Genomic DNA, 25608 nt, shown 5'->3' with positions numbered 1-25608 from the left:
ATGGCTTTCCAGGAAGGGGAGACAAGCATCTAAGGTGATCATGGAATCTGCCTGGAGCTGAAGTTCCGCCCCACAGATCCTGGGCATGTTGCTGTGCTGTTTACAGCATGTCTACAGCATGTTTCTGTGCTGTTTACATGTTTACAGCATGTCTACAGCATGTTTCCGTGCTGTTTACATGTTTACAGCATGTCTACAGCATGTTTCCGTGCTGTTTACATGTTTACAGCATGTCTACAGCATGTTTCCGTGCCGCCTCTGCACAGCTGCTTCCCATCACCCTTACCCAGCATGGCTCCTCCGGCATCCTTGTATCTTTTACTATGGCCAGCCACGCCACACCTTCCTCTATCCACGTCAGCTTCTCTGGGGATCATCTCATCGCTCTTCTTGGGTGACAGGCTGTCTTACTGAGTTGCACTTAGGGCCTTCATAAGTTTCCCCTCTCGTTTGCATTCAATAAACTCAACCACCTGAAGCTGAAACACTTTTTGATGGAAGTGTCATCTGGGGTGAGCTAGAAACATTTTCGAGGACTGCGGAGCTGTTTTGGAGTCTGGGGATACACATCTGCTCCAGAGAACACCGATTCCACGGGAAGAGAGTCAAGGAAGGAGTGAATTGGGTGAGCTGTGGAGGTTTCCTGGGTGGCTGAAGGTGAGGTGAGGGGCTTCCCGCCACGGTTCAGTGCAGTTTATCAGTCTAAGAAAAGATGATGGTGTTCTCTCATCCAGGACTCGTGAAGAGCTCAGTGAAAGGAGTTAACATTGCTGCTGTAATCTGAGGAACCACAGCGAGGCAGGGCTTCAGGAGAATAAGACAGCATGGCAGTTCATTCTGGGATAACGGATGCTCCCTGATAGTTCCTAGCTCTGCACCCTGGGACAGGAAGCCACCTTATTTGCTACAGGTTAGTACCCAGCTCACTACCACGGGTGCTTGGTAGAGTTCTGAGATCATCCACGCATCCTGTAACGAAAGAGTCCTTGACTACGCTTTGGCAACAGCATCACTTCTCTGACCGTGCCCTGTGGTCCATGATGGATCTCTGATGCAGCCATTTCATCCCACTGCAGCTTCCCTGCAGCACGGGACCCGAACACACACACACACACACACACACACACACACACACACACACACAACCAAACCATACACAAACAAGGAAAGCAGGCTTCTAAGCCTCTGTCATCCATGTCTCAGCTATATGGATAAGGATAATGTTGAATCTTGCTTCCCCACCACATGGAGATGGCTCCTTTTGGGAGCGGTAGAGGCTTTCCTCTGTGGGCAGGATAGAAAAGCAGTGGATAGACCAGGCAGGGGGATTGCCAGGTTCAAGTCCTGGATCCACTGCTAGCTAACATGGGCCTCTCACGTTGTTGGGGCTCACCTTACTCATTTTAAAATGGTGTGGGTGACTACAGACATGAGAGGAACCAGGCTCTAGCTTTCTGTAATGTCACCTGACATCTTTTTGCCTTTCTGACTCATGGCTGACAGAACTATGGACTCCGGACATCCACTCCAAAGTGTCTAGAGGTAGGGGACAGTCTTACAAAAGCCAGGAGAATATACCACTCCCTGCAAAGCCTGTTGGGTAGGCGTTTAGTGGGTTCTTGGTGCGACATTGGGGACCAGACAGAAGTGTCTAGAAATGCCATGTGTTTAAGCAACCTCAGAATATAAAGAACGACAGAAGTCATGGTCCTCACTCTCAAAAAAAGACAGCTCAGAGCAGGCAGACCTACCAAACATTTTTCTCAGATGGAAACCTTAAGAATTATGATCACTTCCGGAAATCATTTGATCTCCATACAGTGGATGTGTCCCCCTCCTCCACTCCCCCTTATACTTCAAGTGATTTGCATGGTGATATAATGTCACATGATCAGAAGACAATATATGTGGGGAAAATGTCACAAACAAGATATAACAGTGCAGGCACGGACCATCAGAAGCATGCACTGGCACCCTCTCTTAGGCCTGTCTACAAAGCCAGTGGGCCATTAGGGCTCTTCCTGGCCCCCTCCCTTGCCGCTTCAGGTGGTCCTTGGGACCACTCAGTGTGGAGAGAAGCACACTCGGGATAAATGAGTGGCTGACTTCATCTTAGCCACTGCTCGGGTGAACAGAACTCAGCTCTCAGTTAGGGATGGTCCCGGCGCGTGGGCTCAGGATGGGCAGTGGAATTCACTAGGGACTCTGTTTGTCAAAACCAGGTGGCACTGAACTGCGCATGCGGAGGGAAGATAAGACCCCTTGTGGGGGCTGTGAATGTGACCACAGAGAGCCCAGAGCAAAGGCAAGTGAATGGGAAAAATAAAAACTAAAAGGAGGCCATGCCCCCTCTAGACAAGGGCAGAGGAGCAAGTCTGTGTAGAGAGAAGGGAGAAAACAGGCAGAGACATCGGCGAGAGTCCACAGTGGGCGTCACCAAGTGATGAGAGGAAGCCAGGAGCCTGGCGTGACTGCCAAGAGACCCTGAGGCCAGGGAGGAAAAAGGGCTGGTGTAGGCCAAATGGCTGGGTTAAATAAGGAAGAAAAGCAGCCAGGGATTGGAGAGCTGGGGTAGGGGGTGGGGTACGCCCTCCAGGAGGACCCTTTAACCGGTAGGGACTGAGGAGTGCTGGGACAATCTGGTGGCTGGTGTCAACTGTGATAGGGCAATAGGGACCTCAGTCAGCCATCTGTTTGAGGCCTAATAGAAAGCACTCCCTTGAAAGCCTTCCCTTCCCAAGACTTTGCCAGATCTTTTTGTTCTGAGATAGCTTTATCCATTTTCTATAATTGTATGTGAGAATGACATACCAAGAAGTATTTGCTTAATTCCTAAAAATAGGGAAAAAGACCTGACCATCTCTTCGGATGCAGAAACACTAGAAAACAAAGAAACCAGTCATAAGATGCCCCAGGAAGCCACAGCCCGCTCCCCGGAGACAGGGGCTGCTCCGTCTCACTTAAGCAAAGCCCTTCTAAGTGAGCCCTGTTTCTCAACTGGGGCGATTTCCCTCTCCCTTGCCCAAGGACATATGGCAGTGTCTGGAAACAGTTGATTGTATAAACATTCCACAGTGCAGGACAAAGTATTATCCAGTCCATACAAGGAGGTAAGAGAGAGAGAAACCGTGGCCAAGTTAATGTGTACATGTGCTACAGCTGAGAAAGGGAACCTCTGAACCATTGCCTCAAGTAGAACACATCAAAACAGAGACAAGAAAATTCACCTTGTTGCTTCTTCCTGTTTCCCTGCAAAATCTCTGAGAGAGATAGATATAGGATTATCTGTATCTGTGACATTGAAATCACTGAAGTCTTTGGGTTCCACTGCCATCAAGACATCTAAAACAGCTGCAAGTGATGTGGCCCGCAGCAGGAGGGAGTTGGTAGTGTGGTCGGCTCTAGTGACATCATTTGCCACCAGTGATGTCACCACTACTTCTACTTCTCCTCTGCCTGAGTATTGTGAAGACAGAAGCACTGGGGAAGAACCAGGACCAAGAGGAAGAAGGATCTACAGGCACAGGCACTGAGGGCTTCTCAGTGGTGAGGGTTTGAGAAAGCACGATCACCAGGTTTGGGAATGATGCAAAGCCTCGTGCACAAGGGCTGATGCCAGGATGCAACTTCAGTCACTGTCTTCTGGATGGGATGAGCACAGAGCACACCAGGAATGCATCAAAAGAAAGGACTCAGGGTCAGCTGGGCTGCTGGCACAGGTCTCTAGCCCCAGCAAGGGCACTTTAGACCTCTCGAATAACAGTGTGGCATGCTGGCACGATACTATCCTGGTACTTGGGAACAAATGCAGGGGGATTGCCCGTGAGTTTGAGGCCAGCATGATCTACACAGAAAGCTCCAGGCCAGCCACTGCTGCATAGGGACATCTTGACTGAAAAGAAAGTATTCTGAAGGTAGGGGAAGTAGGGGAGGGATTGCTGAGAGGACAAAAATGTTAGCTGAGCATGCCCTATGACCTAAGTTCGAATTCTGTAAGCCAGGAAAAGCTGGATGTGGCCTGTGCTTGTAATCCCAGGACTCCGATGGGGAGATGGGAGGCAGAGACTGGAGAAAGATCTAGAAGCTCAAGGGACAAGTTAGCCTGGTATAAACCAGGGAGAGACCAACTCCCCACAGCACGTGCTCTCCCACACAAGCACACATGTACACATATATACAATCATATACATTAAAAACATGAAAAGGCCCCCAAGAAGGGGAGACTTATAGGCACTGGGTAAACCTCCAGTCTTGCCACTCCAGTGCCATCGCAGAGGTAGGGTATCTGAGATGCAGAGAGACCACAGAGCTCTCTGAATCTCATTCTCCACACAGGATGTATCCAAACTTATTGCTCTGAAGGCAAGATCAAACCATCGAAACGAACAGCCAGTTCTGGGAGCGGAAAAAATCTGTAGCAAGGCAGGCCAGGGGAGGATGTGTGATCCACAACTGTAGCTTAGATGTTAGGAGGTTCTCCTCATTTCTACAACCTTTCAGTTTCTCTCAGATTAAAACCTGGCCAGGAAAACCTAAAGAAAAGAACCTGCTGAATTCAAGGGGCCGGCATCACCATTAATTCTGAAAACCAGAGAGAGAGAGAGAGAGACAGACAGAGAGAGAGAGAGAGACAGAGACAGAGACAGACAGACAGAGACAGACAGAGAGACAGAGAGAGATTATCCAAGCGACTGACTCCCCAGTCCAAAGCAGCTTTCTCACTTGTGCCAACCAAACCCACTTATTCCCCCTAACTCTGTTTCCTGTTGAAAAGGGTGCTGGGATAGGTTGGAGGAGGTCAGACCTGAGCTTAGAGCACATCCTGGCCCGAGAATGAGATGCCAAGGTTGTGGTCTGTCTAGGTCTACACTGCCCATGTCAAGGGTGGCACGGAAGGGTCTAGGCTGGAGGGTCTCAGGGTCACGAGTGCTGCATCTCCACGGAGATGCTGCCTTGCTTCTATTTTCTCTTGGCAGCAAGGACCTGACTGCTGACGTCTCCTGACCTCTGTTTAACGTCATCTTCCTTTGGCCAAGAGCTCCACGCCACGCTGTCTACTTTGTTGAATCTGTGTCCAGAGCAAGCGAGCTCAGTGGCTGCAGTTTTCATCCAGATGATCAGCAGACACCTTTCACCTGCTGTTCTAAATTTCATGAATGTCTGCCTCTGTAACACCTTTGACTAGGTGAAAGATGTCTCTCTACCAACTGCCTGGGAGACAAACAAAGTGAAATGGATTGTATAAAACAATCTAAACACCCAGACTTGAAGAAGACAGAGGTACGAGATCTGGTACAGGCCACAGGGAGAGGAGTTAAATCTGTGAGATACCTTTTGGACTCAGCGTCTCTGACTTTGAAACCTTTTGCTTACTGGTGGGTTTTTGTTGTGTTTTATAAAAGTAGGGATATAGTGAGAATTTTTTGGCACATGCTGGCTTCCTTTGGGGCAGGAACAGAAATGGGGACTCCTACAAGAGCTCCGAAGCCCCCCTCCCTGCCCCCGCACACCTTAGCATTTGGGAGGAAGGACATGTCAAGTCTATAAGCTGGAGATGACGTGAAGGCCACTGAGAGCAGAAACCCGAGCAGTGGACACTAACTGGCGGTGCAGCCTGCCCGCAGCAGTGGACACTAACTGGCGGTGCAGCCTGCCCACAGCAGTGGACACTAACTGGCGGTGCAGCCTGCTCTGTACTGCCCAGTCTCCTCCCCCATCCCCAAGTCAACTCACCCCATTTACTGGAAGCCCAGCTACCGCCATGTTTCCACTCCAGAAACTACTCCTCCCTTTGTAAAATGCTCAGAGTTCCTGGCCTTCACTCTTCCCCGCCTATAGCAACTGTCAGAGTGCCCTGGCCTCCACCGAGTAGCAGGCCCCATGCTGCTGAAATGTAGAAATTCCACAGGAAGGGCATCTTCATTAGCTCTGCCTTCGGCTGGGCATCCGTGCCAAGCCACTTCTCCAGGAGGAAAGAATCCATCTCAGCAGAACTCTGGCTGATGTGGGAGGCAGAGGCAGAGGCTCAAAACCTGAAAGGCAGTGGTGCAAGGCACACCTGCTCCTAAGGCTGACTCAGGAGTACAGAAGGACTTATGAAAAGCTGGGTGTTCAAATCCTGTTTGGGGAATCTTATTTAATAATAATAAAATAATCGGAAAAGGGGGCTTAGCAGTGAAGATCACTGGCTGCTTTTCCAGAGGTCCTGTTCCCAGCAACCACAACTGTCTATATCTATAATATAGAGGATTTGATGCCCTTTACTGGCATGCAGGTGTACATGCAGATAGAGCGATCATAACACACACACACACACACACACACACACACACACACACACACCAAAAACAAAAAACAATAAGATGGTATAAACCAACCCCTCAAAACCACAATAAAGCACCAGACTAGCTGTCCAAAGGTGACCATCGCTCTTTCTCAGCAAAGCCAAGGCCCGTGACATGAAAGCCCAAGTGTCCCCACGGTGTAAGAAGGCTGCAGGGAGACAGGGAAGGCAGGCTGGGTCATGGCCCTTGCAAATCTTATTTTTCCCTGGGACAGGAGTTAAATTGACCCTCTCCTGTAATAAGTGCTAACCAATGGTCAAAGCTGATATGCCAACGCAGGGTGAGCCTAGCAAAGCCAAAGCCACGCCTATCTGGTTAGGGCTGGGAGAGGGGGTGGGGCGGGGGACAGTCACTAGCACCCTTCTGACCCCTGCAGACAACTAACTTATACTTCCAAGCAGGAGGTGCCCTTACGTTTAACTCTGTAGGCATAACTGTACATAATTAGAAGTCATAATTACAGCTCTCTTTCTAGACTGTGACCACAGTATCCACACTGACCTCTGTGGCAGACAGGCCTCCATGCTGGGAAGTACAAATGGGGAAGCTTCAGCCTCTAACCAGTGGCCTTACAGAGATGGGCAGCCAATGCCCCCAGAAACTTCTAAGGTCAGGCAGCTACACTGATTCCCTGGGGAGTGAACTTGGGATCTGTTTAGGGTTTGCTAATTATCCCTTTTCACTGAGAAATATTTTACTTTAAATAGACACACAATAAGATAGAGCCTTGACATCGTCTTCTTTCAGGCCACGTGGGAGATGCCAAAGCAACCATTCAAATTAATATGCTAGTAATTACTGTGCATCTACAGTCTAATTACCCATGAAGTGACCAAGTTGAAAAAGATCAATTTCTGATCATCTTTTCACTTGGGTATTTTGTAAAAGTAGTGACAGAGGCTCTAGGTCACTGAAAAATGCCAATTTATTATTAGCTTATTATACCTTATACTCCTAATCAGTCATAGATCTTAGCTTATCTCTAATCATGCTACTAAACAAACCATTCCACAGGAAGCCAAACTCATCTGGGTTTACATACATACATACATACATATATACATACATATATACATACATTCATACAAACATACATACATACATACACACACACACACACACAGTTCTCAGCTCTGGGCAGGGAAACACAGAATTCAGAAGTGATCCAATGAAACTTTCATCTTATTGATGAAAAAGAAGAGCTCGGCCCAGGTAAAGCAAGAGTGAGAGCCCTGGGTGAGCTGTTTGGCAGTATCTAGCAGTACATGGACCCACAGGAACCTCAAAGACTCTTCATCCCAGCCATGCCTAGAGAAAGAAGACAGGAGCTCTGTCACTTTCACAGAGCACAGGGACCCCAATTGGGTAGTTCCCTGGGATATTTAGAACACAAAACACATCGGATTCTCTGTGTATCCCACACGTGCAAACGAGAAGGCAGGACATCCAAAACATCATCCCAGAGTGTCTCTTTTAGCTCAAAAATCCAACACGTTTTACGGGCTATGACTATCAACCCACTTTGCAGCCAAGGTCAGTTGATTCCTCTACAGTTTTCTGGACCTCCTAACTGACCCTTTCGTTTTAGGAAAGGGTTGTCTGCACCTCTGCATATACTAGTAGCCCCTTACACAATCTGCATAGACTCAACAGTACTTCAACTCTTGAGCTAAATGTTTAGAGATGAGAGAGAGAGAGAGAGGGAGGGTGTAGGGTGGGTGAAGAACTCACTAGGCTAACAAAAGAGATGGGAAATTCCCAAGTTCCCTAAGAGCAGAGGCAGAGGGCTTCACAGACAAGTCCTGTCTACATCCAAACCCAGGCCAGGGGCGATTCCCACTTGGAGCTGAACTTTGAAGAAGCACAGTTTTCACTCATACACTTCCCTGTGAATAGACCTGCCTTGGACTGAATGATGGCTTTCTGTATTTGTAAAAGCTTTATTCAGTAAGGAGAAATAAAACCACTCCTCAGAGGTGTCCCAAACTAGAGTTTAAGTAGAGGAATAATTGGCTCCCTGCGTCTATGGGCATGTCACCGGTGAGATATACTGCCCCAGTACTGTTTGCTTTTGGTTCACTGAGAGAAAGCAAAGGGACTGGGTGTAAATGCTCACCAGGCATTTGGTTGAGACCGGCACATTTGCATCTCAAAGCCTACCGTGCAAGCAAACTGCATAGAGCAAGTACCAGGGGTACACTCTTCAGCCGGTAAGGAGGAACCTTTAGAGGGGCAGAGTCTCAAATTTACATTAATTATTGAAAAAAAATTCATGTTATTTACTGGCCAAGAAGTCTAATGCCACACACAGAGGATGCTAGGACAGTGTGCTGGCTTGCTAGGGTCCGGGACCGGCAGAAGGCTGCTCTCACACCCACCTCACAGCCTATTAAAAGGAAGGCTTTGTCCCCTGGGCTTTGGTCACCACTCTGTAAGGGAGCACCCACCATATCCAAGTGCCACAGTGACAGCCAAGTCATAGATTAAACACCATCCTCCCTCATTTCAATTAAGAGTTCAGAACTGAGCTGCGTACCCCATTTGTTTACTGGGAGGTACTTTAAGAGAGAAAAGGTTAGGAGCAGGACACTGGACCAGGGAGATGGCTTGGTGGGTAAAGAAAGCACTTGCAGTACAAGCCTGCTTGCATCCCTGCAGCATACGCAACAGGCTGGCGGCTGTAGGGCACGTCTGTAAACTGTGCGCTGCGAGGAGATACTGGAGGGGCAGGCAGGATAATGGCCTAGGCGGCACAGTGGCATAAACAGGAGAAACCAAGCCTTGACTGCAGCGCTGCCCTCCGACAACTGTGCTGTGGCGTGCACACATGAACTCAAGTGCACAGTAAACAGTAACAGTAACAGCAGGAGTTTTACTTAGCAGTCAAAATGGATCATGTTTTAAAAGTAAAACATGACATGTCTCTAGAGTTCCAGGAATAGCCAGGATTACATAGAGAAACCTGTCTCAAACAAAAACAAAAACAAAAAACCCAATAAATAAATAAATAAAAATTGAACACACACACACACACACACCACAAACATACACTGAGTGTAGCAGTGCTCTCGTGAACCCCCAGCACTCTGGTGCTTTAGGGGCTACACAGGCAGCTATGTGCCTGTGTGTGCTACAAGAGAACGTGTTACAAACAGACAACTGACTCCGAGAAGCTAAGACTGGAGAATTGGCTCAAGTTCAGGGACAGCCTGGGTTAGTCCTACTCAGCAAGATTTAGAATTAAAAAGGAAGTAGGAGGGGGTGATTTTTAATTTTATTCTCCAAAGAAACTGTCCATTTGGGGCTACAGAATACAATTAACTTTTTTTTGCATTTCTCCACAATGTCTATTTTCTCTAAGCACTTTGCAAAAACAAACAAAAGGATAACTAATGAATCCAATGTGGATTTCATTACTGATTCCATTTCACACACAAAAAAATTAATTTGGGGTGGGGAAGATGGTTTGGATGGAAGGGCTTGGTTTGCCTTGAGCCTGGCGACTTGAGCGTGATCTCCAGGTCCCAGCTACTGGGAGAGAAGTAACCCCAAGTTTCTTTTGACCTCTACTTGTACACACATGAAAAGAGATTCTTCTTAAAATATTAATTTATTTTGTTTTAAAAATAGCGATACTTCCCATCATATAGTGTCTCACTGAACCAACTGACATCTCTGTGCATCAGCCATTCTCTTAGAGCCCAAACTGGGAGCAATCTCAGTGATTAACCTTCCGAGGAAGCTCAATGCTTACTTACACCATCCTCGTGTTTGGTCTGCCTAGGTCATCTTGGCCACATTCACTAAGGTGGCAGAAGAGAGTCCACGGAGTCCTTCACTGCAGGCAGCTGTGGAGACTGATCTTCCCCTGTGGAGCTGGACCCCTTTTACCTCCCACTAGTTCTCATTGGCATCGATGAAGAGCCAAACAGAGGCAGCAGAGTGTGGGGGAGGGCCCGGTGGATGCAAAGAGGACAGGGAAGGAGGGACCTGGGTCAGATGTTCAGTCCATAAAGGGCTTACACACAGACACAAGGCACTGTGTGTGTTTCTGGGAATGATCTGGAAGTTATATGGGGCTCTAGGAGAGGCGAGGATATAGAAAGGGGCTGGGTTGAAACTCATTCGGAAAAGGCCTCTCTCTGGAGAGCGTCAGTACAAGAGGACAGACAGCATATCCTCCTCCTCCTCGGTGACAGAAAAACATGGTCCTAAGGTCTTGGGTGCTTGTGAAACTTTCACATGCAGTGACATGCAGTGTGGTTTTTGACTACCCAACACAACCCTAACACATCTGTTATTTGGAAAGAGATGATTCTGGACTGGAGAGAATGCTTCAGTCAGCAAAGCGTTTGCCAAAGCAGCAGAAGGGCCTGAGGTTAGGAATCTAGAACCCAGGTAGAAGGCTGGCAGTGGTGGTATGTCTGACCCTATTTGTGGTGAGTCGGAGGCAGGTAGATTCCCTAAGGCCAGTCTAGTCAAAACAGTGAGCTCCAGGTTCAGAGAGAAATTGTCAAAACAAACAAACAAACAAAAAGGGTAGAAAGCCACTAGGGAAAGCTGGCATGGGCCTCTGGACTGGGCATGCGTGTGTGCACACATGAGCACCTGTGGGCACACGCTCTCACACCTACACCAGCAAATACATACACACACACACACACACACACACACATACACACACACACACACACACACACCACACACAGTACTGTTATGCATGTTATTACCATGTGTTGAGCTTTCTCCAGGGATTCCTGAAGATTTAAAACAAAACAAAGCAAAGCAAAGCAAAACAAAACAAAACAACCCTAAGTCCCTTAGAGGCAGCAAGCAAACAAAAACAAGAACATTTTTCAAGAAGTAGGAAAATGGTTAAAGAAGAAGAAATAAATCAGCATATATATGATGTTATCCTTCTGATTACCCACCAACAGGTCCCAGCAGGTTACCCAGCCTTATCTGCTAAATGAGGACATTTTCTTATCTGCAGTACTAGCTGGCTGTAGGAATCTCTAAAGTAGATGCACTATCTTCTAGGTTACACCCTCTAGCCTACATTAGAAAGGACAAGGTTTGGTATGTAGGTAGGCTGGAGACAGGCCCCTGCCTCCTCTACCTAATACAGGGTCCCTCTTGGCCAGGCTGGGAGGGCTGCCCTTCCGGCCTTCGGCTTTGTCCAATCTCTTCAGTCTCTTTGCTCTGCTGCCCAGACAACTCCACAGCAAACAAAAGCCCAGGCTTCCACCAGCCAGCTCCAAACTGGGAACCCGCCTATTTTGTTGGCCTTGGGGCAGAAGGAGGGGGCAAACCACAGCTCAGAGTCTCAGCTCAGTTTCGACTCTGGAGAGGTGGGGATTGTTGAGGGTTTTGTCTGGCAGGCCCTTCCCCCTGACCCGCCCACCCAGGTCTCCCCTGGGGTGGATCTAATGGGAGGCACTTTGTCCAGTGCACGTCCCCTTCTCTGCCCATGGGAACTAAATCAGGTGAAGGAACACCTAGCTACATTTCTTAAAGGAAGAAATACAGGCTATAACCAGCTCCTCAGGAGGCATACAGTTCCATTTTCTGAAGTGTACCATAGGGCCACGGTTCTGAATGCATTCCTGGGTAAAGAAGCCAAGTCCCTTGAAAAAAGGAGAATTAAGATAGCCTGGACTCAGAAGGCAAATATTGTATTTTGTATGTCTTTCTTCACATGCAGAACATAGGTTTTATACATGCATGCATCCACACACTATGAATGTACAAGGGGGACAGACGGGGACTGGCAGGACAGGGAAGTGGGGGACAGAAGAGGATAAGAGGGGCGAATGTGGCCACTGTTCACGACAGCCTGGAATGAAAGCGTCTTCATGGACTTGTTTGCCCAGTATGTACAAAGTCCTGGGTTCCATCCCTAGCACAATAAAGGCCTGACACAGGGGGGACCAGGAGCTCAAGGTCATCCCTGGCCAAGTCAGCCTGGGCTAGACAATCAATCAATCAATCAATCAATCAAAAAATGAGTGAGCCAGCCTTTATGAAACCAATCATTTTATAGTAAACAGAGTCAACAGAAGGTGGCAGACAAGGTTGGCAGGAAAGAGGTGGCCTGTGAGGTGAGGGTGGTGGAACCTTGTGGAAGCTTATTTTGCAAGGCGTCTAAATCAGATAAAAACAGGACTGGCTGCCTCCTTACGCAATTAAACTGTAGCCAGCAATGGGCAGGGTCTTCTTCAAAGCCCAAACTAGTTATTCAAGCTTTCATTAAGTATAGTTCAGAGACTCTATTGGGGGAAGGCATCCAATTTTTCTTGTCTGGATTAGAGTTTTTAAAAGGAAAAATAATGCTGCTGTGCGAATGAACCTGAGAGCTGTCTTCCTAAAACAACCGCAGCCCCTCCCTCGTCTTCTTTGCTTCGCTTCTTCGGAGCTGGATTTTGGGGGTGGGAGGCGGGGCAGAAAGCCAGAGAGATGACCCAGGGAGCCACCCCTCCGTGCCAGTTCATGTGTGGCTGCTGACCTTCCAGAGCAGAGCCATTTGCACTGCTGTATCAGAGGCTTCCGCTACGTAAAATGTCATTTCTAAATTAACTTTATGCCCTTGAGGCAGAACGTACCTGACCAGGACCGAGGGCTCCCCATGGAAGAAGGTAGGAGCTCTACCTAGGTCTGGAGTCAGTGAAAGCGGGGAGGGCACAAGCACTCCGGGCTTCAGAAATTATAGGTTTTCTGGAAGTCTGGAGAATAAACTGAATCAAGAGACCTGTGCTCATGTGAGAAGGGGAGAGGGAGACAGAGACAGACTGACTGACGGACTCTGGTCTGTGCATGCCTGTGTGTGTGTGTGTGTGTGTATGAGAGAGAGAGAGAGAGAGAGAGAGAGAGAGAGAGAGAGAGAGAGAGAGAGAGAGAGAGAGAGAGAGAGAGAGAGAGTCTGTCTGTCCTGTGACTGCGTGGCAGACGCCTGAGGAATGAGATGATTTTGCTGCCTTACTGTGGGAACTGCTGGGCATGTGTGGGTTGAGGAGGAACCGTCAACAGTTAACAACAGCGTTTCGCTACCACACAGGCCAGCCTGGAGCCATTGCTTGGAACCAGGACTTCCGCAAAGACCTTCCATCTGGCTCCTGCACGGGGCTTTTCCTCCCTGCAGCTTCTCTCCAGGGCCCAGGTTCAAACCCCCCCCCCCCCCCCCCCCCCCCCCCCCCCCGCCAAGCCTCATTTAGCCTCCAGAGCCACGTGACTGGCTCCACTCTCATCTGGCCAGGCCTGGCTGCTCTCACAGGTGCTTTCAATTCCTACCTTCATCGATTTTGATACCCCCTCTCTTCTCCCTAGGGAAGGCAGGCACACTGTCTCCAAAGATCCCAACAGCAGGGAGTTCCTGTCAGGGAGCTCAGCTTCCTTGACTATTTTTGACCTTTACTGACCCACAACCAAGCCAGAGGCTTCTTAGAATAGCAGTTAGTATTTTTTTGTATTTCCCCTTCCAGGCCGGGACCTACGTGTTGCCAATTTTCTCCAAAGGATGTCTGTATTTATCTTACATGCTGATCCTGAGCTCACAAGGGATGCGGTAGTCCTAAACGCTGCTTGGAGAATGATCAATTGTAGTAAGAAAAGGCCAGGGATCATAGCTCAGCATGTCTTCTGTGTTCTCCGATTTCCACCAGACTTGCCAGCCAGAACTGCACTGACATACCAACAGGGTCAGCACTGTTGCTGGGCTCTCTCTAAACCACACCATTCAGATGCTGTGTGATACTGGGCCAGTCATTTATCTCTCTGGACTTCAGTTTCTTCTCCAAAGGTGACAGGATGATGGTTGAAAATTAAGGTGGTTTTTTTTTTTCTTTTTGCAAAATAAAAATATATTTAAGAAGTTTTTTGCTTTAGCAGTTCCCTAAGAAATGTTAGCTTTTCACCCTCACCAATGAAGCACAATTAGCCAAGAGGAAGATGGCCAAGTCCAGCCCCGAAACCTTGAAAGTGGCCATGGCCCTCCTCCCCGGGGACTCTCCTCTATGCTGAGCCTGCAGCATCCCCTGCTTGGCTCTCAATACTGCCATTTCCAGGATGCTGCTACAGTTAGGCAAAATGAGCCTGACATCTGTATTCTATTTGCTAATGAACGGCGCCATTTGTACCGTCCTCCTGTCTGGGAGTCTGCTGTGGAATACTGATGCCATCAGAAATTGGACTCTTTTTTTTTTTTTTTTCCCTCCTGACACCAAACCCACTCAGTTAGCAAAACCCTGCTTTGTTCACCAATGCTGCTATTTCCCTGGCTTCCCTGGCAACGTGGGGCTGGCACAGTGCTCTGCATCCACACTGGCACCTGCCTTGTGCGGTACCTGGGTACCTGGCTGGCCCTGTGAATTTGGAGACCAGCTCTGATTCCTTGGGCCTCCTTCAACCAACTCAGTGTATACAACTACACCAGCCAATGCAAGTACCTTTTATCGTTACACGTAATTTTAAACCCATGAATGCAACAGTCACTTATTTTGAAAACTAAGCCATCACAAAACAGGTTATCTAATCCTATGCCCTCGACTGGAAAGTGACTGAGGCACCTTGACTGTCAAGAGAGGTGGTTCCATTCAGTAAAATCTGGCCTTGCAAATAGGATGAGTTCGATTCCCAGCCCCGCCCATGTAAAAAGCTGGGGACGTGGCATGCACTTTCTCTCGGGACTGAGGAGGCAGAGAAAGCAGGATCCCAGTGGTTCACTGCTCAGTCGGTCCGATGCAATAGATGAATCCCAGGTCCTAATGAGAGACCCTGTCCGGAATAACTGATCTCTGCCTTCCACATGGCTGTGCACGTGTGTGTTTGTGTATCCCCCTCATCTACACTTGCACATAAACATATAAAGACTGAAATGCAACTGAGTGTGAGTGTTCTCCATAAATGGGCACATACTTCTCTTCTGTGACTTGGGTTTTCCCCCCTCACTGAACCATGAGTCTTGGCATCCAATCATCTGGGAACGGAGGTATGTAGTTCATTCCTTCTCATTTCTGCACCAGATGAAAACATCAACTCGTTCCAGTGTCCTCCTGGGCCCGGACTAGGTTGTTTTCTTTTTCCCTTCACAAAGAATGCTATGGGTGGATGCCCCTGCGTGTGTCTGATTTTTACACACATGGGTGGCTCTTCCACAGAAGGGCCTTAGAGAGATGCCCTGGGCCTCCTTTTCCTGGTCTGTAAGATGAGGGCTGGACTGATATTCATCCACTGTGCCTCTACCCTCACTCTGGAATTTATACCCTCGAGGCCAGTGCAGAGAGCCTTTGTGTCCACACTCAGACTCCACGCCCAGTTCCACCTTAAGTTCTCAAGATCTCTATAAGGCAAGCTCACTCAGCTAACACAGGGAGGCATTACTAATCCTCTCTAGAAAGTCCCGTGTTCCCCTAAGAAATTCCTACCCTTCTGGGCTACTTAGGCAGGCATCATTGGATGCCCAATGCTTCTAGCTCAGTTGTGTGCACAAGTTCATACGCACATTAGCCCCACCGCGGGGACACAGATGTGCCACACTCAGTGAGCTCCCGTCAACGTCAACGTCGAAGGGGGTGCTGGCTACTCTTGCCAGGTATAGCTTAGTGACTCAGTTTCCATATCCAGAAAATGGGGGTAACAGCAACTCCTTCACTGGTGGGGATGCTGGGCCCATTAGGCCATTCACCAACTTGCTGGCCCTGAGAAGGGTGCAAGGACAATGAGCTCACGGTGGCTGGATGCTCCGTCTGACCCTTGTGACATGGTGACCTGTGGCAGCCCTGAGCTAGCTGGAGTGCGGGGTGAGATGGGTCGGTGCTATCCATGGGCGCCAACAGCTGTTTGGCTTGTTTGCCTTTATTTCAACAACATCCTGCAGTCACGCAGAGCGTGGCTTCACTCTAGTCGGCCCTGTCTTGCTTTCTGGAAGCAATGCGTAATTTCTAAGTCCCCGCCTCCAGGTTTTCTCTCCCTTTTGCACTGCCAGCAAGCAGCAGGTCTCCCAGTCTGACCAGGGGCTCTGGATTCCTTTGGGGCCTTCCTTGATTCCAGTCTAGATTACACAAAGTAGTAGTAGGGAAATTATGCTCTGGAGTCAGGCGAGATGGGCTCAAATCCCAGCTCAGGCACTTACCAATGATGTGACCATAGCTAGTCAATTTTTCTGTGCCTCAGCCCTCCTATCTATAAAATGGTGACTGTGAGGACTGAGTGAGGCAAGAGACTCCCTGGCATTCACAATAAGCAAGACATGGTCAGATCACAGTGCTGGCACCAAATGTGCCTACATGCACATGTGTGTACACAAAGACACATGCACAGAGATACACACACAGGCGCACACATACATACATGCGTGCGCACTCACGAGCATACACACACACAAACATACACATGCAGACACACTGCTCCCCCACCCCCACAGCCGTCAGGGATGTGTATTCACAGGCTAATTGTTGAGAAAGGATATGCCCATTGCTGACAAAGAATGGGGCCTCTACAGCTGACCTGCGCAGGAATCCGACAGCAGTGGCTGCTTTTGATGGATTTCCAAGCACACACTTGGAACGGCAGGACAGATACACTGGAGATCCAGCCCTAGGCAAAGTCTCTGACAGTCACTCAAAAGCCCCGGAAGGAAGACGAGTCCAGGTTAGGTGGTTCTGCAGGAAGAAGACTCTTCACTCAGGTCTAAGCTGAAGGAACACAGGAGTGGAAAAATGCCCAACGGGGTAGCCATGACAGGGAAGAGAATCAGACACATAATTACAGGGCTCCACAGAGGACATGCTCAAGCTTTCCAGCTATGGGCTTGGGCTGGCAGCTTGACAAGAGTTTGAGGATGCATTAAACACACAACCTATTTTCACAATAGCAAACAGCAAAAGCTATCAGCCCCCAAACCTATAACCAAGACAGAGACTAGGTGTATAATGTGGGTGCCGGGGAGGCTTCGAGGCTATTCAGAACTGACCCGGAGAAGGGGGTGGGGTGTAGCATGCATTTTATTATCTGACGGTAAATACAGTGGTAACAATGATCATTCTGTTATAACTAGAGTTCTATGTCAGCCGAGCGGCTTACAGAGCATTTCTTCCTTCCTCGCCGATGGTGTTCTATTGCTATGACAACCAATAACATTTTGCACGCCACTATATCATGTATCACCATGGCAGAAAGGGAAATGCCACACTGTACTTAAAAGCCACCTTCCCTCTCTCCCTTTTAAAGCCTGTTATCAGTCCGCATGCATTATTCACCATGCCGCATTATATATAACCTTTGGTTACAGTCAGATTTGTGATATAGGTAGCGAGAGCCAGAGAGCCCTGCAAATCCCTTAACATTTTACAACAAATAATAGATAACCAAACTGTATTATTCTGGTTTTTCTTTAAGGCCATTACAAAGAGCTTGCTTTTACCAACTTCCTCGTTGGATCAAAGACCTTTGTCAGGCTTCTGCAAATGTTTGCTTTGTATAGCAGGCACACTCAGGTGACACCAGGAGAGCGGAAAGCATTCTCTTTAGGAGAATACATAAACACTGCCTCTTGAAATGTCTACCTGCCTCATTTGAAATATCTAAAAAATGGACTTAGCCATCACTATGGAAACCCATGCCCAGGTACTGGCCACTTGATGCTCAGTACTGCTGAAGCCACTTGGGAGTTGCCCTGAGCCTTCCTCTTTGGGTACTTGATAGCTCCTGACAGAGTCAACTAGAACTAGGTGTTTTCAGCTCACTTTAACACCTGCTAACCCTGCCTGGTCCCAGAGTCAGGAAATATTTAAAAAAAAAAAATCAGATAGGATATTCATGGAATTTCAAGGTCTTTGGATTCCAGTCAAGTGGCAGCCAGAGGGGATGGATATGGACTGAGAATAGATGGAGTCTCCAGTAAGGTTTCCTTAAATCTAAGTATGTGGGCCACCTAAAACTCACCTCTAGTTGAGCCTGATATAATGACCACAGAAGGGGGTTCATCCCAGCAATTAGGAGAAGAGACACTTGCCCGAGTTTAGGCTGACAGACAGCTGCTGTCCAGAAGGTGGCTTGACCTGCTGGGGGGGGGGGCTGGGGGGCTGGGGGTTGCGGAGTCTCCCCCCAGGAGCAAGCATCTTCCCCACATTGAGAAGACATAGTTGACTGCAGCATATGTCCCCTTAAGTGTCAGAAGCTAATATTCTAAGCTTTCCTTTCCTTTCTTTCTCTCTGCCTTTCATTTTTATTTTAATTTTTTTTAAAAGAAGATACAACTGTTTCTTTTTGTAACCTGTTATTTGATGGTAAAAGTTCTGCAGAAAGTATTTAAACTGTGCTAGCTACAGAGTTTCTGAAAGACAAAAACCCTAGGGCTTTAGTTTTGTTTCTTTGATGTTGGTTGTTTTGCTTTTCTTTTGTTTTGTTTGAGACAGGGTTTCTCTGTGTAGCCCTAGTAGACTAGAAGGTCCTCAAACTCACAGATCCACCTGCCTCTGCCTCCAGAGTGCTGAGATTAAATGTGTGTGCTTGGCTAGTTTTCCTTTTTTATTGTTATTTTTTGTTTGTTTGTTTTGAATCAGAAAGCCATTTTTTCCTTATAATTCTAATATTTAATTATAAATATTGTAATTATAAATATAAGTAATTTTGAGTGATCTAATGACTCTGATCAGGGCTCCCACTGAGAATTCACCCTCTAAGAGTCCTATGGGATCTCCTGCACAGAGAGGGAACGCAGGAGCGAACAGAGAGGACCTGGGAAGGCAGGAGGTGGTACTGATGTCCGGATACAGGGGTGTAGGTTGCAGATGCTTCACTTTAGTCCTGGGTCAGACTCTTACTGCTTTGCTTTTGCCCTACCCACTGCGGAGGCGCCTGTGAAGACAAAGGGCTGGCGGACATGGCCTGATGTAGCCCAGGCTGACTCCAAATTCACAATGTAGTAAAGGATAATCTCCAACATCTGATGTTCCTGCCTCCATTTCTGGAGTGCTGGGATCACAGGCATGCGCCACCATCTTCAGTTTACGTGGCACAAGACAAGCACTCTCCCAACTGAGCAGCATCCCCACTCCTTGCTCATCTTCTTGAACTGCTGAGTGTATGGGGAATGTAGCACTCACGGGGCCTGAGCTACCTGCCTGGTCCCCTCTGGGTGCTGAGAGTTGCTCTTAGCTCATAGACACCTACCATGCATGTCTCTTCCAGGCTGCTTGGGACTTACATTAAGGGTAGGCTGGATGAAAGTTCCCAATGACCCTTTATACATAAAAAGCCCTGGAGAGCAGAGGGAAGGACATTTTCATGGGAGGGAGATTTTTATTTGGGGGTGGGGGTGGGGGACAATGTAGAAACAGAGCAGAAACTTCTTTAAGAAAACCAAGTCTTTAGTTAGTGTCAGCTGCAGAACAGACTAGCCTTGAAATATTAGTTGAGTCTGTGGGCTACAGAATACACTTCGTCTTGAACTTTAAGTCATAATTTCATCGAGGTCACTTACAGCCCAAGAAAGCATAGAAGACCCTAAGGTGTAGCATATACTTATGAGCTTAATTAGATTTATAAGAATTGCTCGAGTGCTCCGGGAGACTTGTTTGTTGAGTCAGGCAATTGAGTACTTATAAATTTAATAAGTTCGATTTCCTTTACAAATGCCGCTTAAAATGTTTAAAGGAGTTTAATTAGCTAAGTTTGCAAATTAGACCAAACATTTGTAAAAAGGCCTCTTTAAAAGTGACTGTTAGAGACTGTTAGGTTTATAAATAAAATAATAGGATCTGTGAACAGCTCTTAAGAGCCTTAGGAAAAAAAGGCAAGTCTTTAGATTTTTAACTTCGATAGAAATTAATTTTAACAAGTAAATATCAGAATGTTGTTTTCCTCCCCAAATGGTTTTCTGCCCATACAGCACTTTTTTTTTTTAATTGAAGGTATTCGGTCTTCAGTAAAAATTTACTCATATACCTATGTATCAGCTCTTATACTAGTCACCAAAAAATACATATCTCTTCCAAACTGGTAGGGAAGCGATTATCCTGGAAGGCAGGTGACTACTGACATGGCCAGAATTGCCAGAGGGAGTCAGAGTCGATGGAGTGTCAGTAGACCTGCATCCAGATCAGAGCTTGCCTTGAGTCTTTCTTCTGCCCTCTCTCTGTTCTATGGGTATCCATGTTTCTGCAATCCCATTATCTTATGTGTTAGAATTACACAGTAAGGTCATGAAAACACAGTCCAAAAAATTTACTTTGCAAATTCTGTCTGTCACCCCGGTTTTCTGTGAGGTTGGCACACAACTGGCATCTGGACAAGTAGTCTATGCCAGAAGCGAGAGTTTAGGACTGACTGACTGACCAATTTTTGATATAGAATGAGAGAAGTTTGATTTCCAAAATGAAGTACAAAGACAAGGATGCCATTTTGGTGAGGATATGGTAAATTGGCAGGTTGCAGGCTGGAGGCGGAACCCAGTTGTTCCTAGCCGCCAGTGCACGGACAGCAAGGGAGGAGTGTGACTCAGGAAAAGTGAACTGCTTTCCATTATTTGTTGCGGGTTCAAGTGTTCCCTCCCCTGGCCCCACCATATGTCTATGTCCCAAGCAGCACCTAAAAATGTGTGTGTATTTGGGAACAGGGTCATTATAGATGCTACCAATCCAGTGTGACCAGCATTACAGGTGCTACCAATCCAGCCTTCTCCTAAAACAGGGCAATGAGGACAAAGACTGAGTCAGGAAAACGCCCGGGTGAAGACAGTTCTCCACCACAAGTCCACAAGCTAAAACAGGGCTCGTGTAGATCCTTCCCTGGCACCTTTGGGATGCAGCCTTAATGCCAGCCTTCTAAGTCCCCAGAACCATGCAAAAATAATTCTGCACTGTTAACCTACTTGGTCTGTGGCACTCTGCCATCCTAGTAACCCAACACAGTAAGAAAGAAGAGCTGGAGGCAAACCCAACTTGGGAATGGTCTATTAAATTCTACCACAGAACAACTGGAACTCAGTTTCCAAGTTCTTTTTGTAAGTCCAGAATTAGACTCCAAGTAAAACAAGGGTGACCTTGGTTGGTGCCCCTTAGCACCCAACACTGAAGAGTGTGAAACTGCTTTGGGATCCAGCTAACTGCCCAAACCACAGTTTTCAATGTCTCAAGATGATGTGGCAGTGCTGTCTCATGGTAGCAAATGACAAAATGGGTGTAGGATATCATCATGTGGTTTTCAAAGGTTCCCACAGCAGTGGCCCTTCTGAGCTTTTAGGGGTGACAATGTCACGACCCTGTCATCTTCGTGCCCTCTAGTATGGGTAGGACTGGCTTCTAGAACAGAAGCCAGCACAGGGCTTGGCCTTTACTCCTGGGAAAGGCTCTATGTCTCAGCAGACTAGTACAAGTTACTCTCCTGGGGCCTGAAGGAAATTGGAAGGTGGAGGGATCACACATGGAGAAAAAAAACCACACAATGGGGATTTGTCCTAGTCTAACTACCAACTGTAGTGACACCCTGGTGACACAACCCAGATAGGCTGTGAGGATAAATATACTACTGCTGTTTGGGTAAGATAAAAAGGCAGCAATCTTTCCACCCCCAAAGATCAGGAAATAAACAGCCAATGATGTTTCCCTTTCCAGGGGCTTTTTCTTCCTAGACATGTTTTCTCTGACCAATATATAGGGGACAAGGTAAAGACTGTGAATGTGTGAGGGCAGTGTGACAGTGGGAAGCAAGAGTACGTCCTGAGACACCCAGAGGCCACCAGAGAGCAAAGGAAGATGGGCGAATCCAAGAGAACCAAACAAAGCTGTAGCCCACACATCAACGCAACAGGAAGGTGTCATCTACAAGTGACCAATCCCAGCTGCTGTACATGGACACCTGCTCAGGCTGTGTGACCTACAGTTACAAAGTGATGAACGCTCCAGGCTCTAGCAGGCTGTGAACACAGACACCATGGTGTGACAGATAAGAGCATCAGAAACGGAAAACCACAAGGCCACTACCAAAAAAAACAAAAAACCCGTCCAAACCAAAGTATCGCAGAAACAAATGCTTTTCCTGTGGAACCTCTGTCTATGAAGCCAAGGATCAAGGTGTGGCCCACCGTCTTCTGGCTGTGTATCCAGGCAGACTGAAATCTCTAATAGGAGGGTCCGTGCTCCTTTTACTTCTCTGGATGCAGGTACAGAATCCCCATAGTCCTCCCAGTGGCTGGTCCCCTTCCCCTGCTCTTTCCTTTCCTAACCTCGGTATCTCTCCAACCTTCTACCAGTCACCCACAACCAGGCAGGCCAGGCTGGCGGAGCCAGAAGGCCAGCTCCAGCACTTGCTAGCTCTGTGACTTTGGGTGGCTTACCTCCTCACTACTGTGGCTGCTTGCCCTCAGCGTGGCTGATAATACCATCTGCACCCTGAAGTATACAGGACTCAATAAAACACAAAGGGCGTAGAGACACACCTGGCGCAGGGAGCATCTCCTCAGCATCAGCTACACGGCTGATATTTCCACAAGCATTTAGAGGTTTGATTTGTGTGGCTAGTTTGGCTAGCCAGTGAGGCCCTGGGATCGGACTGCCGCTGCCTCCCCATCCTATCCATCCTCACAGACGTAGAGCTCTATGGCTGGCTTTTACACGGGTGCTGGAGATCCCAACTTCAGCATTCCTGCTTAAACAACAGGCCTTTTACCAACAGAGCCATCTCCTCAGTCCTGAGGACTCGTCTCCCACATAGGTTCCAGGACAGAGACTTCTCTGCTGTCATTACCAAAGAATCCCAAATACCAGGCTGCCAGGCACAAGTTAGAACCAATTGTCATTTGTTCAGTGAACAGATGAGACGAGCTTGACTTTGGAGGTAGGTCAGCCATCATCCCTGCCTGGCCTAACTGGTAACAGCTGAACTTAGATTTCTGTGTTGTTTTCAATGTACGGGAAAGTTCTAATCTTTCCTGAAGAGTTTCCATTTATAAAGAACATGCACTTCTCATGTGAGTAACCCAAGCCTGTACTAAGTCCCCAGGTATCCACTGGAGCGGCACAGACCCAGCAGCCCAGTATAATCCCAGGGCTTGAGATTGCTGATGATAAGGACAGTGTCAAAAAACAAAAACAAACAAACAAAAAAGGACAGTGTCCCACAGCACACCTGGGAAAAGCCACTTACTGCTTGCTGAGAAGGAGCAGGTCTGAGTAATTTTTCTGGGACTGATTTACCCTGAGCGGTTTGTGTTCTTGTTCTGCTGAACAAAAGAGATGAGTCGGTTCTTGCTTCTTTGTCCCAAATGCTTTCTTAAATAATTTTCTTTCTAATTAAAACAGGGAGGGGGAGGGGAAGATGGTTTACTGGATAAAGAACTCGCCATGAGGGTGTGAACTCGGATTTCCAGCACCCCACAGTAGCCTGCCTATACTACTGCTACCTAGCATGAGACCTTGCCTCAGTAAATACAATGAAGAGATTAAAGTGAGCCCCCAACATCACCAACCTCTGGCTTCATTTTCACACACATATATGTGAATGCACCCATATATATGCCTGCATACTGCAAATGCACAGGAAAGCACCTCATGGCCTTGGTACAACACTTAAGGAAATAGAAAAGTATAAAGAAAGGAATTAAAATTTCCTAGGACTTCATCCAGCGTTGGAATTGCTTCATACAGTACAGATAGTCCCTGACTTGCAACGGTTTGATGCACTCCATCTTAGGATGATGAGAGCGTGATATTGTATTCAGAGACTCTCCTCCTGTGGTTCAATCTGCTTTCAGCATACAAGGCAGGGAGAGAACCTGGTCCTCCAACAAGCAGAGTGGCTAGGCTAGGATGGTAGGGACACTCAAATATTGGCTCTTTCGGTTTATGGCAGGTTTACTGAGATGAAGTCCCACTGGAGAGGTGGGCTATATCTTTATTTGTTCCAATTATTACAGCTCTGCCAAAAGAGTGGAATTTGTTTGTTTGTTTTCTGTGATTTGAATGGTGTGCCACACTGGGAATTCCAGGAGTCACAACTGAGGATAGAAGGGATTAGCAGGAATTAACGAGCCAAGAACTTTGGGCCAGGGCACAGTGGAGGTTTGATTTGATCTGACTGGTGGTACAAAGGGAAACACGGAGAGGCAAACACCAACTCGGAGTTTAGTTATAGCAAGACATGAGCACCTGGTTCTTGAAAAGGTACCAGCCTGGGACTCAAGAGTCCTGCAAGAGCCAGTCATGGACCCTTTAATCTGGAGACAGTGAGAGGACATGCAGTTTTACCGCTGCTCCGGCACCCTGGCTAGGACCTGCCTTTCCCGAATGCCACTGGAGTCCAGGCGCACATACCTATACTTCCACCCCTCCCTGACCGGGACAACAGGACGGAGGGGTAAACGGTTTCTAGGTCAGTTCTAATCTACTGGCTGGGGGCTGGGCAGAGCAGCATGCTGTGGCTGCTAAGGTGACATTTGTACAGCAGCAAGGGCCCCAGACAGGAGTGGGTGCAGGCAGCATCGGGGGCTGTGTTGTCACCCAGCACGGATGGAGCTGAGCCCTGGACACACCATCTGCCCTGAGAAGCTAATGTTTCCTAACTCTGCCTGGGCCAAGACTGGTTAAAGTTTTAGGAGTAACCTCATGGCAACCATAAAACTTTCTGCTTGATCACACATTTCTTTATCTATGACTGAGGATTTCTAGCTAGCTAGCAGTACAGGCATGAAGAAAGAGGGTCGAAATCTGAAGGATGGTTTGTTTTTTTTTTAACTGCTCTATCGGATGGTACATGTATCTGAAGTTCCAATACATTCTACAGCCACAAACTATCCACAGTTTATGCTCCATGCAGTATTACTTACAATTAGTAGACCCCGAGGATTTCAATCAATAAAATTACTACCTTGGCTAGTATGCGTGACTACAAATGATTGTACCTTTTACCCCATTTTAACCGATGTAAACCAGGACAAGAAAAAACAGGACCCTTAATTATATAACCAGGGAGGATTACATAACAGAGTTCCTGGTGTGGCCTTAACTGTATGTGTACCAAGGGGGACTAAAGAACACATTTCTGCAGAAGTAACATAAGCTGTCAGAGTCGTGCCAAGCATTTTTTCACTATTGGCTTAACTAATCCTAGTGCTTCGTTGCAGCTCATGTGATTCTCCTGCATGTCTGACCTTGTTTTTCCACAGTGCTGGATGGGACAGCCCCATTTCAGGGTGACAGTCCGTTAAAGTGACAGCGTGGTGTGGCAGCAATCACAATACCCACACTCAAGGAGAAAACCACCATGTCAATTT

The 25608-nt window shown here is 47.6% G+C and overlaps 1 protein-coding gene across 8 annotated transcripts in view; it reads right to left on the bottom strand.

The window, feature by feature from the left end:
• Foxn3 (forkhead box N3) overlaps window positions 1–25608 on the bottom strand; it is a 368618-nt gene that overhangs the window by 31235 nt on the left and 311775 nt on the right. The window lies entirely within an intron of this gene.

This window comes from Apodemus sylvaticus, chromosome 6, assembly GCF_947179515.1.
Source record: "Apodemus sylvaticus chromosome 6, mApoSyl1.1, whole genome shotgun sequence".
NCBI classification, from domain to species: Eukaryota; Metazoa; Chordata; class Mammalia; order Rodentia; family Muridae; genus Apodemus; species Apodemus sylvaticus.
This window is presented reverse-complemented; position numbering and strand designations above follow the sequence as displayed.